Source organism: Carcharhinus amblyrhynchos, chromosome 4, assembly GCF_965287045.1.
Source record: "Carcharhinus amblyrhynchos chromosome 4, sCarAmb.v2.hapA, whole genome shotgun sequence".
NCBI lineage: Eukaryota > Metazoa > Chordata > Chondrichthyes > Carcharhiniformes > Carcharhinidae > Carcharhinus > Carcharhinus amblyrhynchos.
This window is the reverse complement of record NC_137327.1, coordinates 52,793,811-52,810,951: the sequence shown is the minus strand read 5'-3', so window position 1 is coordinate 52,810,951 and position 17,141 is coordinate 52,793,811. Positions and strand designations below refer to the sequence as shown.

Below are 17,141 nucleotides of genomic sequence, written 5' to 3'. Positions count from 1 at the left end.
GGATGAATTATTGGAAAAGCTCTGGACTATATAAATTGCTGTTTAGAAAAGCATAGATTAATTAAAGGCAGTCAACATAAATTTTGGTAAGATTGACTAATGATTGAGTTAACAGAGAGGGTTGATGAGGCTAGTATATATAGTCTACATGGATTTTTGCAAATCTTTTTACAAGTGGCACAAGAAAAGCCCATGGATTCCATGGAAGAGTGGCAAGTTGGATCCAAAATTGACCTACTGTTGCAGGAAGGAAAGGGTCATGGTCAATGGGTATTTTTATGACTGGAATACTGGTTCCACTGGGATTATGTAGAGTTCAGAACCAGACCCCTTGTTTTTGTGGTATATCTCAATAATTTAGATTTAAGCTAAGATTGCAAACAATACAAAAATTGGTCCTGGTTGGAAATGAAGAAGGAAGCTGTAAACTGCAGGAAAATATCAAAGAGTGGTTATATGGGCAGAAAAGTAGCAAATGGAATTCAAATTGGAGAATTCCTGCCTTTGCAACAGTTTAAGAATTGAAACACTTTCAACTAGCGTACGATCCTATACTATTGTGACCAAACCAATACTTTAATAAATACGTATCTAATCATCCTTTGCATTGATAATACTTTGTGGAGGACATGGGGAATACAAATGAACAAAATTAATGGTTAGGGTGCTGTAGAGGAACAGAAGGAATTTGGAATGCATGTCCACAAATCCCTGAAAATGATATGACAGATAGGTAAGGTGGTTAAGAAAGCATATGGCATGCATTCACAGCACAGAATATAAGAAAAGGGAGGTAATGCTGAGGCTTTATAACACTAGTTAGGACACATGTATCAAATGGTATACAGTTACAGGAAGGATTTGATCATATTTGAGCTGGCACAGAGTAGGTTTACAGGGATGTTTCCAGGACTAGAGAATTTATGGTATGAGGATAGATTAGAAAAGCTGCCATTGTTTTCTTTGAAACAGAAAGCTGAAGGAAATTTAATTGAGATGTATAAAATATATAGAGTAGATAGAAAGGACCCATTTCCCTTTGCAAAGAAGTCAATAAACAAAGGGACATAAATTTAAAGTAATTGGTGGAAGATTGGAAGAGAATTATGGAATAATTTTTTCACCCAGAGTGGTAGGGATATGGAATTCATTGTCTGAAAGAATGGTGGGGGCTGAAACTCCCTTGCATTTAAAAATACTTGGATAAGTATTTGAAGTGATATAACCTACAAGACCATGGATCAACAACAAGAAAACAGGATTAGGCCGGATAGCTGTTTTTCGGCAGACATAGGCAGGATGAACCAAATACCCTCCTCCAGAGTCATAAATTTAAGAACATAAGAAAGAACATAAGAAATAGGAGCAGGAGTAGGCCATCCAGCCCTTCGAGCCTGCCCCATTCAATAAGATCATGGCTGATCTGTCGCTGCTCAGTTCCACTTTCCCGCCCTCTCCCCATAACCCTTAATCCCCTCTCCTATCAAAAAAATTTCTATGATTCTTTAATTTTCTCTATTTGAATGTCTTTCTTTTAGAATATGGATAACACTATATTATTGAATAATAGTATAGAAGAATAATTCTAACCTGAAGTTGTGCTTGGCCTTGTTCTGTTTCTGCCTGCCTCCCTTGCTTGAGATTGATCAGAGATATGCAATTACTTTGCAGATAATGAACTTAATTTTTTTTAACTTGTTTAAAATTACAAAATCTGGCCACTGAATGCTCATGAAGTTAATGTTACAACAATTCCATGTTTGTTTCTACAGACTGAAACTGGAGCAAGCAAGACAACCAGTTAACGGGCAACTTGCAGTCAAGCCACATTCCCACCTGTGGTTGTGAGCACTTATCAAAGGTTAGTTAACTTTCACTATCAAATTGCAGTTCTTTATATAATTTCAGGGAGCTATGCTGTGGAGATTGTGGGGATCTAACTCCAGTTTGTAAACAGCAAAGGTGCTAATTCTAATATAGAGAATTAATCCAATTTATGGATATTGTAGCAATCTAATCCCAGTTTCTAGATATTGGAAAATTCAATCCCAATTTATGGATGCAGATAGGAACTCATTCTAATTTCTGGATTCTGTAGGTATCTAATTGTAGTTTTGAGATACTCTAAAGATCTGTGAGGGGCAATTTTACCCCTCAAAAAACCTGAGTGCCCAATAGATGGGAAAACAGGAGATGTTCCCACCCATTTTTTGGGAGAATTTAGTTGTGTAATTTCTGGCATTCTGTCCTTCAGAATCTGCTGGGGAATTCACACTAGTGGTGGGTGGGGGACTCATCCTTCCTGAGAGGCCAACATCAGTGTGCTGAGTGAGCGACTGCACATATGTACTGGCCCCCATTGTTGACCTCTTGATGGCTTCCCAACCCCTTACCCATTTGCCAGTCTCCCATTGGCTTCCCTAACTACCCCTTCCCCAACCACCGGCTCCTACCTATCCCCTCCCTTCCCACCAATTGCTAGGTAGAGTGCATAGCACCCCAAACCCTCCCTCAGGCCTCACACTTTTGACACTGCCCAATGCCTGGTGGGCAGTGCCAATGTGCCTGGTGGGCACTGCAAAGTTGGCAGTGGCAGGCAGGCACTGCCCAAGAGGGGACCTCTCGGGGGGGCTTCAATGGCCTCTGCTCTTATCAGCGAGACCATCATGCCTGATCCCCTAGCATATGGTATACAATTCTGATCATTATGTTACAGGAAGGATTTGATCATATTTAAGCTGGCACAGAGCAGGTTTATAGAGCTGTTTCCAGGACTGGAGAATTTAAGGTATGAGGATAGAACAAGCTGCCCTTGCTTTCTTTGAAACAGAGAAAGCTGAGGGAAATTTAATTGAGATGTATCATATATATAGATTAGATAGGAAGGACCCATTTCCCTTTGCAAAGAAGTCAATAAACGAAGGGACATAAATTTAAAGTAATTGGTGGAAGGATTGGAAGAGAATTATGTCATTCTGTCATGTTATTTTCACAGATTTGTGGACATGCATTCTTATATTTTGTGCTGTGAATGCATCCCATATGCTTTCTTAACCACCTTACCTATCTGTTATGTCATTTTCAGGGATTTGTAGATATGCATTCCCCTGGAGACTAGCTTTAACCCCACCTGGTGGGAAACTCCCCTAGTGGGATTAAAAACATAAGTGAGCTGGATGATACCATCCCAAGCTCGCTAATGAGATTCAAGTCAGCTTTTGAATAGTGTAATCAGCCTTGCGCTGTTTCCCAGTGAAACGCTGACTGTGCCATGAAAAATAGTCTGGGAAATACTTCCAGCTAGTTATAATTCCTATTTCAGCCCTCCTGCTGATATTTCCCAGTCCTCTGTGCTACTCAAGTAATGCTAAGGGCTGGGAAAATTACACTCCTGATCCCAATTTATTAATGCAGTTGGGAGCTCATTCCAGTTTATGACTACATTGGGTATCTAATCCTGGTTTCTAGATACAATTGGGATCCAATCCCATTTGCAGTACCATAGAGATCTAATTCATATCGGCAGTTTGATATTGGAGTCCAAAGCCAACACAGTAATGTTCTGAGCATTCGGAGAGATCTGGTTTTAATATCTATCATTGGGAAGTTTTCAGAGCAGGCAGCCCCAGAGTTGCTGCATGCTCTATAGTACACTGCAGTCCAGAGAGCTATTATTTCATGATTGCACATCCATGTCTTAAAGACTCACCTGCATTCCCACATTTGCAAGTAACTTGTGTAGATGATTTTGGTCCAATAGCAATCTTCTTCTATTTCAAGGTCTATGAAGCCCAAATCCCAAACATTGCAACGGAGGAAGGAACTTTACTAGTCCTCTTTACTAGTCCTCTGGCACTGTCTGATCTGCTTCCAATTGCTCTCTCCACCCTATTTTGTGACTATTCCAATGCCACCTCCTCAAGCTCATTACGTGCATGTCCAATGTGTATACAGATGTGTGAATGCTCACATAAGTTAGCAAAAATGAAATAAAGATGAAACATGCTGGGAATACTCAGCAGGTCTGGCAGCATCCATGAAGAAGGAGACTTATCAGGCCTGTTACCTTTTCTCAGAATTGGGAAAAGTTAGAATTGTAATAGATTTTGAGCAGTTGAAATGGAAGATGCTAGAAAACGAGAGAGAATAAATGACAACAGAGTTAATTGTGTTGAGTGAAAGCAAGTGCTGACAGGGTAAGAAAAGAAACAAAAAGACAAAAGTTGTATCTAGAATAGATGTGGATTGCAAAATGATGAAAGCTACCATTCAAAAGCAAAGAGAAAAACAAAGGCAAGACCAAAATGCGCAAAGGAAATGAAACAAAATGGGAGTGGAGATTATTGTCTGAAATTGTTTTTCAATGGTGAGTTCAGAAGGCTCTCAAGTGTCCAACTGAACATCAAGTGCTGTTCCTCCAGCTTATGTTAAGCTTCACTGGAATACTATAGCAGGCTAAGGGTGGAGAGGTGAGCGTGAGAACTGGTCAGATGATTCAAATGACATGCGACTGAAAGTTGGGGGTCATATTGCAAACAGAATGGTGATGTTCTGTAAAGTGTTCACCCAATCTGTGTTTGGTCTCCCTAATGTAGAGCAGATTCCATAGTGAGCAGCGGATACAACAAATTGAAAGAAGTACACATTAATTCTTGTAAATGTTTGGCCACCTTGGGCTGGGAAGAGAGAGGGACGAAAAAGATAGTATTGCATCTCCTACGTTTGCATTGGAAAAGTGCCATGGAATGGGGAGTAGATTTTGGGGGTGACTGAGTAGCAGACTGAAAAGGGAAGCTAAGATGTGTTTGCCAGTGGCTTCATGCTGGATGTGCCAGAAATGTTGGAGGGCAATCAGTTGAATACAAAGGATAGTGGGGTGAGGGGTGAGGGGAGAAACATAGAAAATAGGTTCAGGACCATTTGGCCCTTTGAGCCTGCACAACCATTTAATATGATCATGGCTGATCATGCACTTTCAATATTCCACTCCTGCTTTCTCTCCATACCCCTGGATGCCTTTAGCCGCAAAGGCCATGTCCAGCTCCCTCTAGAACATATTTAACAAACTGGACCCAACAGCTTTCTGTGGTAGAGAATTCCACAGGTTCACAACTCTGAATGAAGGAGTTCTTCCTCATCTCAGTCCTGAATGGCTTACCTTTTATTCTTGGACTGTAACACCCTAGTTCTGGACTTCCCCAATATCAGGAACATTCTTCCCACATCTAGCCTGTACAGTCCCATCAGGATTTTATATGTTTCTATGAGATCCTCTCTCATTCTTCTAAATTCCAGCGAGAATAAGCCCAGTCAATCCAGTCTCTCTTCATATGTCAGTCCCGCCATTCCAGGAATCAGTCTGGTGAACCTTCACTAGACTCCCTCAATATCAAGAATTTCTTTCCTCAGACTACGAGACCAAAACTGTACACAACACTCAAGGTGTAGCCTCATCTAGGCCCTGTATAACTGCAGCAAGACATCCTTACTTCTGTACTCAAATCCTCTTGCTATAAAGGCCAGCATACCATTAGCATTCCTCACTGCCTGCTGTACCTGCAAGTCAACCTTCAGCAATAATTCCACCATGACACTCAGGTCATGTTAGACTTCCTATTTTTCTAAACTGCCGCTGGTCAGATAATCTTCCTTCCTGTTTTTGCCACCGAAGTGGATAACCTCATGTTTATTCACATTATATTGCATTTGCCAAGTATTTGCCCACTCAGTCACCCTATCCTAGTCATCCTGCAGCCTCTTAGCATCTTCCTCATAGCACACACTGCCACCTAGCTTAATTTCATCTGCAAAATTGGAGATATTGCATTAAATTCCTTCACCCAAATCATTAATGTATATTGTGAACAACTGGGGTCCCAGCACTGAACCCTGCGGTACCCCACTAGTCATTGCCTGCCATTCTGAAAAGGATCCATTTATTCCCATTCTTTGCCACCTGCCTGCCAACCAATTCTCTATCTACATAAATGCATTACCCCCAATATCATGAGCTTTAATTTTGCTCACTAATCTCTTGTGTGGAACTTTGTCAAAAGCCTTTTGAAAGTCCGGATACACAACATCCACTGGTTCATACTTGTCCACTCTACTGGTCACATCCTCAAAAAATTCCAGAAGATTTGTCAAGCACGATTTCCCTTTAGTGAATCCATGCTGACTTGGACTGATCTTGTCACCGCTTTCCAAATGCTCAGTTATTACATAATAACTAATAATTTAATCCAGGATTTTCCCCACCATTGATATTAAGCTAACCAGTGTATCATTCCCCATTTTCTCTCTCCTTGCCTTTTTAAAAAGTGAGATTACATTAGCTACATTAGAGGGAGGAAAAGAGTTGAAAGCAGAGATGCAAGAAATAGAATGGGAAATGTTGAGGGTCCTGTCGACCACGGTGGGTCAGGAGTTGAGTGGGTTATCATCAGTCGAGAAAAAGGAAGACGTTTCAGAAGGATTCGATTTAATGGTTGAAACATTTCAACAGAAGCAGAGGCCAGGAGTTTTCAATCCTGTCCACTGAGAGATCAGAAATTCACATCTGAAGCCAATGGACCTTTGCCTGTTATGCCAAATTTTCCATCCCATCCATGATGATTCCCTACTGAAAAATTCCAACCAATCGGATTGGGAGAATGGAATGGAATCTTGACAGGAAAAAGGATGTGGGAATCAATAGGTTTACTTGTTGATAGCCTATTCTCAGAAATAGAGACAGAGAAGGGAAGGAAGATTTGGTGATGGGTTATGTGAAGGGGAGAGAAGGGTGGAAATTGAAAGCAAAGTTGATTAACTTTTCCAATTCAGGGAAAAAAAAGTCACTCCCACACTCCCTCCCTTCCCACGGCATCTTTCCATGTAAGAGTAGGACCTGTGATAACTCCCCTTTCATCTCCCCATTCCTCACCAAGAACCCAAGCACTTCTGCCAAGTACTCCTTTCAATTTGTCTACTTTATTCACTGCTCACAATGCTCTTTGCTTTACACTGGGAAATCAAACACAATTTGTGTGAGCACATTTCAGAACACTTTCATTCAGTTCACAAAAACCAGAATATAAAGCTATTCACAGTGCTGGTGACCATGACAGTTATCATCAATTATTGTAAAAATCCATCTGGTTATTTTTTTCTTTATTTAATTTATGGGATGTAGGCGTTATTGGCTAGGCTAGCTTTTATTATCCATCCCTTCAGATGGTGGTGATGAGTTGTCTTGAATCGCTGCTGTCCTTGAGCAGTGCTCTTAGAGAAGGAATTCCAGAATTTTGACCCAGCAACAGTGAGGGATTGGTAACATATCTCCAAGTTAGGATGGTGAATAATTGGAGGGGAACCTCCAGGTGTTGGTCTTCTGAGGTATCTGCTGCTCTTGTCCTTCTAGATGGTAGTAGTCATGGGTTTGGAAGGTGCTGCCTAAGGAGAATTGGTGAGTTCTTGCAGTGCATCTTGTACATGGTGCACACAGTTGCCAATATTCATCACTGGTGGAGGGATTGAATGTTTATGGATCTGATAGATACCAAGCGGGCTGTTTTGTCCTGGATGCTGTCAGACTTCTTCAGTGTTGTTGGAGCTGCAGTCATTCAGGCAAGTGTAGATTCCATTACGTTTCCGACTGGGCCCTTGTAAATGGTGGACAATGTTTGGGGAGTCAGGAGATGAGTTGCTCATCGCAGGATTTCTAGCCTTTTGAAAGCCATTGTACTTATATGGCTAGTGCAGTTCTGTTTCTGGTCAATGGTAACCCTCAGGATGTTGATAGTGGGAGATTCAGTGATTGTAGTGCCATTGAATGTCAAGGGGTGATGATTAAACCTTCTATTGTAAGGAATAGCCATTGCCTGGCACTTATTTGGTGCGAATGTTGCTTGCCATTTGTTAAGTCAAACCTTGATATTGTCGAGGTCTTTCATTTGGACATAGACTGCTTCAGCAACTGAGAAGTTACAAATGATACTGAACATTGTGCAGTCATCTGTGACATCCCTACTTCTGGCCTTATAGAGTCATAGAAACAGGCTCTTCGACCCAACTTGTCCATGCCGCCCTTTTTTTTAAACCCTAAGCTAATCCCATTTGGCCCATATCCCTCTTTACCCACTATACATGTACCCATGTAACTATCTAAATGCTTTTTAAAAGATAAAATTTTACCCGCCTCTACTACTACTTCTGGCAACTTGTTCCAGACACTCACCACCCTCTGTGTGAAAAAATTGCTCCTCTGGACACTTTTATATCTCTCCCCTCTCACCTTAAACCTATGCCTTCTAGTTTTAGACACCCCTACTTTTGGGAAAAGACATAGATTATCTACCTTGTCTATGCCCCTCATTATTTTATAGACCTTTATAAGGTCACCCCTCAGCTTCCTACACTCCAGAGAAAAAAGTCCCATTCTATTCAGCCTCTCCATATAACTCAATCCATCAAGTAAATCTTTTCTGCACTCTTTCTAGTTTAATAATATCCTTTCTATATAGGGTAACCAGAATTGCACACAGTATTCCAAGTGTGGCCTTACCAATGTCTTGTACAACTTCAACAAGATGTTGCAACTCCTGTATTCAATGTTCTAACCAATGAAACCAAGCCTAATGCCTTCTTCATCACTCTGTCCACCTGTGACTCCACTTTCAAGGCGCTATGAACATAGACCCCTAGATTTCTTTCTGTAATTTTCCCCATCACCCTACCATTAACTGAGTAAGTCCTGCCCTGCTTCTATCTACCAAAATGCGTCACCTCGCATTTGTCTAAATTAAACTCCACCTGTCATTCGTCAGCCCACTGACCCAACTGCTCAAGATTCCGTTACAATAACTTTCTTCACTGTCCACTATGTCACCAATCTTGGTGTCATCTGCAAACTTACTAACCATGCGCCCTATATTCTCATCCAAATCATTAATATAAATTACAAATAACAGTAGGCCCAGCACTGATCCCTGAGGCACACCACTGGTCACAGGCCTCCAGTTTGAAAAACAACTCTCTACAACCACCCTCTGGCTTCTGTCAAGAAGCCAATTTTGTATCCACTTAGATACCTCACCTTGGAACCCATGAGATTTAACTTTATGCAACATCCTTGCTAAAGCCCATGTAGACAACATCAACAGCACTGCCCTCATCTACCTTCTTGGTTACCCCTTCAAAAAACTCAATTAAATTTGTGAGACATGTTTTTCCACTCACAAAGCCATGCTGACTGTCCCTAATTTATCCTTGCATCTCTAAATGCCTGTAGATCCTATCTCTCAAAATACCTTCCAACAATTTACCCACCACAGATGTGAGGCTCACTGGCTTATAGTTCCCAGGCTTTTCCCTGCAGCCCTTTTTAAACAAAGGCACAATATTTGCCACTCTCCAACCTTCAGGCACTTCACCTGTGACTATTGATAATTCAAATATCACAGCTAGGGACCCGCAATTTCTTCCCTAGCCTGCCACAATGTCCTGGGACATATTTCTTCAGGTCCCAGGAATTTATCTACCTTGATGCGCTTTATGCCTTCTAGCACCTCCTTCTCTGTAATATGTACACTCCTCAAGATGTCACTATTTATTTCCCCAAGTTTCCTAACGTCCATGCTTTTTTCAACAGTAAATACTGATGAGAAATATTCATTTAGGATCTCACCCATCTCTTATGGATCCGCAGATAGATGACCTTGTTGATTCTGAAGAGGCCCTATTCTCTTCCTTGTTACTCTTTTGCCCTTTATATATTTGTAGAAGCTCTTTGGATTATGATGGAAGGAAGATCACTAATGAAGTAGCTGGTGATGTTTGGGCCTAGGACATCCTGCAGTGATGTTCTGGGGCTGAGATGAATGACTTTCGACCACCACAATCATCTTCCTTTTTTCCGAGTATGAATCCAACTAGCGGAGAGCTTTTCCCCTGCTTCCCATTAACTCTATTTCTCCTAGGGCACCTTAATGCCAAATTTGGTCAAATGCTGCCTTGGTGTCAAAGATGGTCAGTCTCACCTCACCTTGGGAATTCAGCTCTTTTGCCAATGTTTGAACCAAGGCTGTAAAGAGGTCAGAAGCTAGACACAGATGAAATCCAAACTGACTGTCAGTGAGCAGGTTATAGCCGAGTGAGTGCCACTTGATAGTGCTGTTAATGTTCTATCATTATGCAACACTTGATGAAAATCATGCCTTGATGTCAAGGGCTGTCTCTCACATCTCAACACTGGTATTCGGCTGTTTTGTTCATATTTAGACAAAAGTTGCAAAAGCTGAGCGACCCTGGCAGAACCAAACTGAGCAGTAGTGAGCAGGTTATTGCTGAATAAGTACTGCTTGATAACACTGTTGATGACTCCTTCCATCATTTTACTGATGATCAAGAGTAGGCTGTTGGGGTGGTAATTGGCCAGATTGAAATTGTCCTGTTTTTTGTGTACAGGACATTCCTGGACAATTTTCTACATTGCCAGATAGATGCCAGTGTTGTTGCTACACTGGGACAGCTTGACTATGGGCGTGGTAAGTTCTGGAGTTCAAATCTACAATACTATCACCAGAATACTAACAAGGCCTATAACCTTTTCAGTATCCAGTGCCTTCAGCCATTTCTTGATATCACATGGAGTCATGAATTCACAGAGTTATACAGTGTAGTAAAGGCTCTTTGGCCTATCTAGTCTACACCAACAACTAACATTAAATTTGCAGCATTTCCATTTTGCAGCACTTGTCCCGTACCCTTGAATGTTATGATATTACAAGTGCTCAACCAAATACTTTTTAAAGGTTGTAATGTTTCCAGCCTCCACTACCTTCCCAGGCAGTGCATTCCAAATTCTCACCACTTCTGAGTGAAAATATTTTTTCTCAAATCCCCTCCTGCTCCTCACCCTAAAACTATGCCCCATTGTGATTGACCCCTCAACCATGGGAACAGCTGCTTCTTATTCACCCTGTCCAAACCCCTCATACTCTTATACATCTCCATCATGTCTTCCCTCCGATTTCTCTGCTTTAAAGTAAACAATCCAAATCTATTGTCTCTCCTTTTGGTCAGATGCTGAATCCTTGGTGATGTCCTGGTGATCCTCCCTGCACCTCCTCTAGGTTCAGTGACATTCTTCCTATAGTGAGATGATCAGAACTGCACACGCTATTCCAGTTGTGGCCTAATTAATGTACTCTACAGCTCTAATATAACCTCTTATATTCTATGCCACAATTGATAAAGGAAGCCATTTGGCTTCTTAACTATCCTATTCACGTGCTCTGCTGCCTTCAGGTTTCTATGAGTAAAAACTCCAAGATGCATCTGTTCCTCTGTGCAAGATCCGTCTGTTCCTTGCTGCCCCTTCATCAACATCTGAGCACCTCAGTGCTTCCTTGAAGTGGTGTTCAATGTGGAAGAGTATTGATTTGCTGAGTGAAGATGGTATATGGTAATCAACTGTAGGTTTCTTGAGATTTCATGGGGTCCAGGGTCGTTGTTGAGTACTGCCAATTGTATTCCATTGTGAAGCAATCTCTGCTAGATCTGTCCTGCCCAGGAATGGTGATTTGATCAGTAAGATATGATTCTGTGAATATGACTACTTCAGGCTGTTGCTTGACAAGTTTGTGAGATAGTTCTCTCAGTTTTGGCACAAGCCCCCAGATGTTGGGATGGAGGACTCTGCAGGGTCGAGAGAGTCAGTGTCTAGGTTAACGCTGTGTGGTTTAACCGGTCTCATTCCTTTTCTTTCTTTTTTTTAAATTCATTTGTGGGAAATGGGTGTCATGGGCTGGGCCAGCATTTATTGCCCCATCCTAGTTGCCCGTGGGAGGGCAATTGAGAGTCAACCACATTACTGTGGCTCTGGAGTCACATGTAGGCCAGTCCAGGTAAGGATGGCAAATTTCCTTCCCTAAAGGACATTAGTGAACCAGATAGGTTTTTCCGATAATCGACAATGGTTTCATGATCATTTTTAATTCCAGGTATTTTTTATTGAATTCAAATTCCACTACTTGCCATGGCGTGATTTGAACCCAAGTTCCCAGAACATTAGATGAGTTTCTGGATTAATAATCTCACAGTAATAAGTCATTGCCAAGTTGTATAGCAGTTGAATAGGCCATTTCAGAGTCAACAACTTCCTGTGGGTTAGAGTCACATATTTGATTTGATTTGATTTGATTTATTATTGTCACATGTACTGACATGCATTGAAAAGTATTGTTTCTAGCATGCTATACAGACAAAATATACTGTTCATAGAGAAGGAACAAGAGAGTGCAGAATGTAGTGTTACAGTCATAGCTAGGGTATAGAGAAAGATCAATTTAATGCAAGGTAGATCCATTCAAAGGTCTGACAGCAGCAGGGAAGAAGCTGTTTTTGAGTCGGTTGGTACATAACCTCTGACTTTTGTATCTTTTTCCCGACGGAAGAAGGTGGAAGAGAGAATGTCTGAGATACATGGGGTCTTTAATTATGCTGGTTGCTTTGCCAAGGCAACAGGAAATATAGACAGAGTCAGTGGATGGAGCTGGTTTGCATGATGGATTGGGCTACATTCACGACCTTTTGTAGGTCCTCGCGGTCTTGGGCAGAGCAGGAGCCATACCAAGCTGTGACACAACCAAAAAGAATGCTTTCTATGGTGCATCTGTAAAAGTTGACTAGGTAAGGATGGCAGGTTTCTTTCCATAAAGGACATTAGTGAACCAGTTGTGTTTTTACAACAGTGATTTCTTTAATAGAATTTTAATGATATTTATTGAATTTAATTTCTACTATCTGCCATGATGGGATTCAAACTCAGCTCCTTTGTCTCTGGTTTATAGTAAGAAGTCTCACGACACCAGGTTGTAATGTCCAACAGGTTTATTTGATAGCAAAAGCCACTAGTTTTCCCCTTCATCAGGTGAGTGGGAGTTGTGTTCACAAACAGGGCATATATAGACACAAACTCAATTTACAAGATAATGGTTGGAATGCAAGTCTTTATGGATAATCAAGTCTTAAAGGTACAGACAATGTGAACAGAGAGAGGATTAAACACAGGTGAAAGAGGTGTATATTGTCTCCAGCCAGGACAGTTAGTGAAATTTTACAAGCCCAGGCAAGTCATGGGGGTTACTGATAGTGTGACATCAACCCAAGATCCTGGTTGAGGCCATCCTCATCTGTGTAGAACTGGTCTATCAGTTTCTGCTCAATGATTCTGCATTGCTGTGTGTCACGAAGGCTGCCTTGGAGAACGTTTACCCTAAGATCAGAGGCTGAATGCCCGTGACTGAATGCCCAACAGGAAGAGAACACTCCTGCCTGGTGATTGTCAAGCAATGTTCATTCATCCATTGTCATAGTGTCTGCATGGTCTCCCCAGTGTACCATGTCCCAGGACATCCTTTCCTGCACCGTATAAGGTAGACAACGTTGGCCGAGTTGCAAGAGTATATACCATGTACCTGGTGGATGGTGTTCTTATGTGAGATGATAGCATCCATGTCAATGATCTGGCAACTCTTGCAGGTTGCTGTGGCAGGGTTGTGTGGAGTTGCGGTTACAGTTCATGAAGGCTGGGTAGGAGAACAATGACCTTGTAGATCCCTAGTATCACAGATACAGTCTTAAGCCAATTCAATTCAATCCAAATTTTAAATTCTTCTTTGACTACAGGGAAAGTATCAGAGGACTGGAGGACAGCTGATGTGGTTCTAAATGTGGTTCCACTTTTCAAGAAGGATGGTAGAAATGAACCATTGAAGCACAATAAAAAGTTATGGTACAGCACCTCATCTTTCAAATATACACCTTACTGCCTCCCAAACTGAACATTATGTTTAAGAATTTCAGACTGTAATCAGTGCTTCCAATGGGTCCAATTTCACCATTTTGATTCTAAGTGCTGGGTGGACATGAAACTGGGAGTGTTTCAAATCTGACTTTGAGATCCGCCCTGAGGCACCCTCGTACACACTCTGCCTGAAAAAATATCAGAGAGTCCGAATAGCACTGCAGAAGCCTGTGGGTGAGGCTTAACGCACCCAAAACCCTGCAGCTCCAATTGGCAACTCCAACTGCTCATGCACAGAAAAAAAATTATAGAATGCTGCTTCCCTGCCATATCCCTCCTGGGCCGGGTTGCGGGCCCTTCCCCTCCGCCCCAACCCCTCCTGCCTCCACCACCACCCCCCCAACCCCCCCCCCCCCCCCCCCCCCCCCGCCCCCCACCACCCCACTGATCTCAGGCAGAGTGGCAGCAGAACCCCCCCCCCAACTGATCACAGGCAGAGTGATAGTGGACCCCACTGATCTCAGGCAGAGTGGCAGTGGACCCCCCCTTCCCTACCGCTGATTTCAGACAGTGAACTTCGAACTTCACTGCAACTCTGGCTTATTTCTGTGTTATAGGCTGTGCAGGATGATATCCTGCAATCACCCACCTTTCATGAACTTCACATCCAAAGGAAGCCCACTGCTGTGAGTGATCAAATGTGGGTTGGTTTTGGAGTGGTGTCACTACTTTTGATAAGATTTGATTTATCATTGTCACATGTTAACATACAATGAAAAGTATTGTTTCTTGCATGCTATACAGACAAAACATACCTTTCATAGAGAAGGAAATGAGAGAGTGCAGATTGTAGTGTTACAGTCATAGCTAGGATGTAGAGAATGATCAAATTAATGCAAATTAAACAGAGCCAATGGATGGGAGGCTGTTTGCATAATGGATTGGGCTACATTCACAGCCTTTTGTAGTTCCTTGCAGTCTTGGGCAGAGCAGGAGCCATAGCAAACTGTGATACAGCCAGAAAGAACGCCTTCTATGGTGCATCTGTAGAAGTTGGTAACAGTTGTAGCTGACATGCCAAATTTCCTTAATCTGCTGAGAAAGTAGAGATGTTGGTGGGCTTTCTTAACGACTGTGTCAGCATGGGGCAACCAGGACAAATTGTTGGTGATCTGGACATCTAAAAACCTGAAGCTCTCAATCCTTTCTGCTTTAGCAATTGGAGAGACTTTAAAGGATTAGAAGAACCCTAAAAATAGGAGTGAAGTGTTCATCGTTGTCAGCCGAGATCTTGGCTTTAGAATGTTAGGCTTTGAGATATTGAAATGAATGACAATAAAGTTTCTATGAGGACTATTTGCTCACCTTCAGCAGACATCAGAACCATTACAACTGCTACCCTTTCCCATTGTAAACATTTACATGTGATGGGGGTATGGGGTGGACACAATAGAGGATGAGAATTGTGTAAGGAAATGTTAAAGTCAATGTCGGCCTTCACTGAGGTGATAGGGAAATCTTGAGTGAGGTGGTGACATAATGGGGTAATCAAACTGCCCCATTTATGGGATTGACTAATGAAGGAAGCTCCAGTCCTACATGACTTGGTAAACAAAGTGTAGAAGTTGGACAACTGAGGGACACCTGAAAACACTTCAGATGACACTGTCAACCACCGATTTCCCCATCCATATTTATTTCCTCATAAGGTATATCAATGCAGGTAAATTCATTTCCAAACAATGCAGATTCACTGTTCACTATCTAATACTAACTATAGTTTTGTGTTTATTCATGTTAAAATGGGTGAAATCAATATAAGTTTTCACTCTTCACCCATCTTCCCTACTATTGTGTGAATTTGCTTACAATTGGCTATGATATCTTACCTACAAGTGCTCCCCTCTCTGAATACATACTGGAATGTGGATGTAAAGCAGTTCACCTTAGGGATTTCTGATAGATCATTGTTTTGGATGGGCCAGATGAGCCTGCAACTGGCAGAAGACTTTCCTACGGATGCGTATTCTTTGGAGCATTCTACCATTGTGCTTTGCTTTAGAACTACCATTGAGATGATTGTGAACCAGTGCCAACTGCTATTATAGGAGGACATCACTTGAGAGAAATGGCTTGTTTTCACTCTGATTATTATATCTCTCAGGTCCTGAAATTCTTCTTTCAAAGTTCTCATTGAAACAGAACTTAATAACTTCTAATCCACCTGAACATGAAAGGCTTGCAGTGTGAGCAGCTGTGCTGGTTACAAACATTGTGGACTAGCCAAAGTATTCCTGCAACATTGACCAGCTGCAAACATCCTTTATTCAAATAGGTCTACAAAGAGCTCTGTCTGAACATTCCTTCTTTATTCTTCCATGGAGTGTTGGCTAGGCCAGCATTTGTTGCCCATCTGTAATTGCCCTTGAACCGAGTGCCCTGTTAGGCCATTTAAAAGGGCAATTAAAAGTCAACCAATTAATGTGGGTCTGGAGTCATGTACAGGCCAGACCAGGTAAAGACTGCAGATTTTCTTCCTTAAAAGATATTTGCAAACCAGATGGGTTTTACACCAATTAATGGTGGTTGTCATGGTCAGCATCACTAAGACTAGCTTTATATTTCAGATTTGTTAACCAAATTCAAATTCCACTAGCTGCCATGTCCCCAGACATTAGCCTGGGGCTCCAGATTATCAGCCCAGCAACATTGCTACTAGACTACCATCTTCCCTGTTGTTGAATTCCCATCACCACGTGAATCAGGTTTTATATTACAACCTAGCAACTGAAGAGCAATTACTTCACTAGTGAAGAGAGCAGATGGTTGGTTGTCATTAATAAAACACTTGTTGAAATTTCTGTGATGACAGCAGCACATTCTGCTCTCACTCTCTCCAGTAATGGTACTCTGCAGATAAATCCTGTGGGCGGCATAATGGCATAGTGGTTAGCACCGCTGCTTCACAGTGCCAGGGATCTGGTTTAATTCCGGCCTTAGGTGACTGTGCAGAGTTTGCATGTTCCCTGTGTCTGGGTAGGTTTCCTCCCACAATCCAAAGAAGTATGGGTTACCTTGATTGGCCATGCTAAATTGTCCCTTACTGTCAGGGGGATTAGCAGGTTAAATAAATAAAGGGCTTAGGGGGCTAGGGCCTGAGTGGTGTTGTTGTCAATATAGGCTTGATGGGCTGAATGGCTTCCTTCTGCACTGTAGGAATTCTATGAACAGTTCATGCCATGTACGAAGCATGCCAGTTTGTGTTTCCCATTACTCTAAGTATGGGCTATTTACTTCTAGCAGCAGTTTGGGAATGATTGACCTAAGGGTGATTCCCTTGGCAGCTGCATCC

The 17,141-nt window shown here is 42.0% G+C and overlaps 1 protein-coding gene across 2 annotated transcripts in view; it reads left to right on the top strand.

The window, feature by feature from the left end:
* smpd3 (sphingomyelin phosphodiesterase 3) overlaps positions 1-17,141 on the top strand; it is a 370,308-nt gene that overhangs the window by 119,308 nt on the left and 233,859 nt on the right. For both annotated transcript variants that reach the window (XM_080187151.1, XM_080187150.1), the window contains exon 2: positions 1,773-1,861. The gene's annotated coding sequence lies outside the window, so the exon portion shown is untranslated. The remainder of the gene's footprint in view (positions 1-1,772; positions 1,862-17,141) is intronic.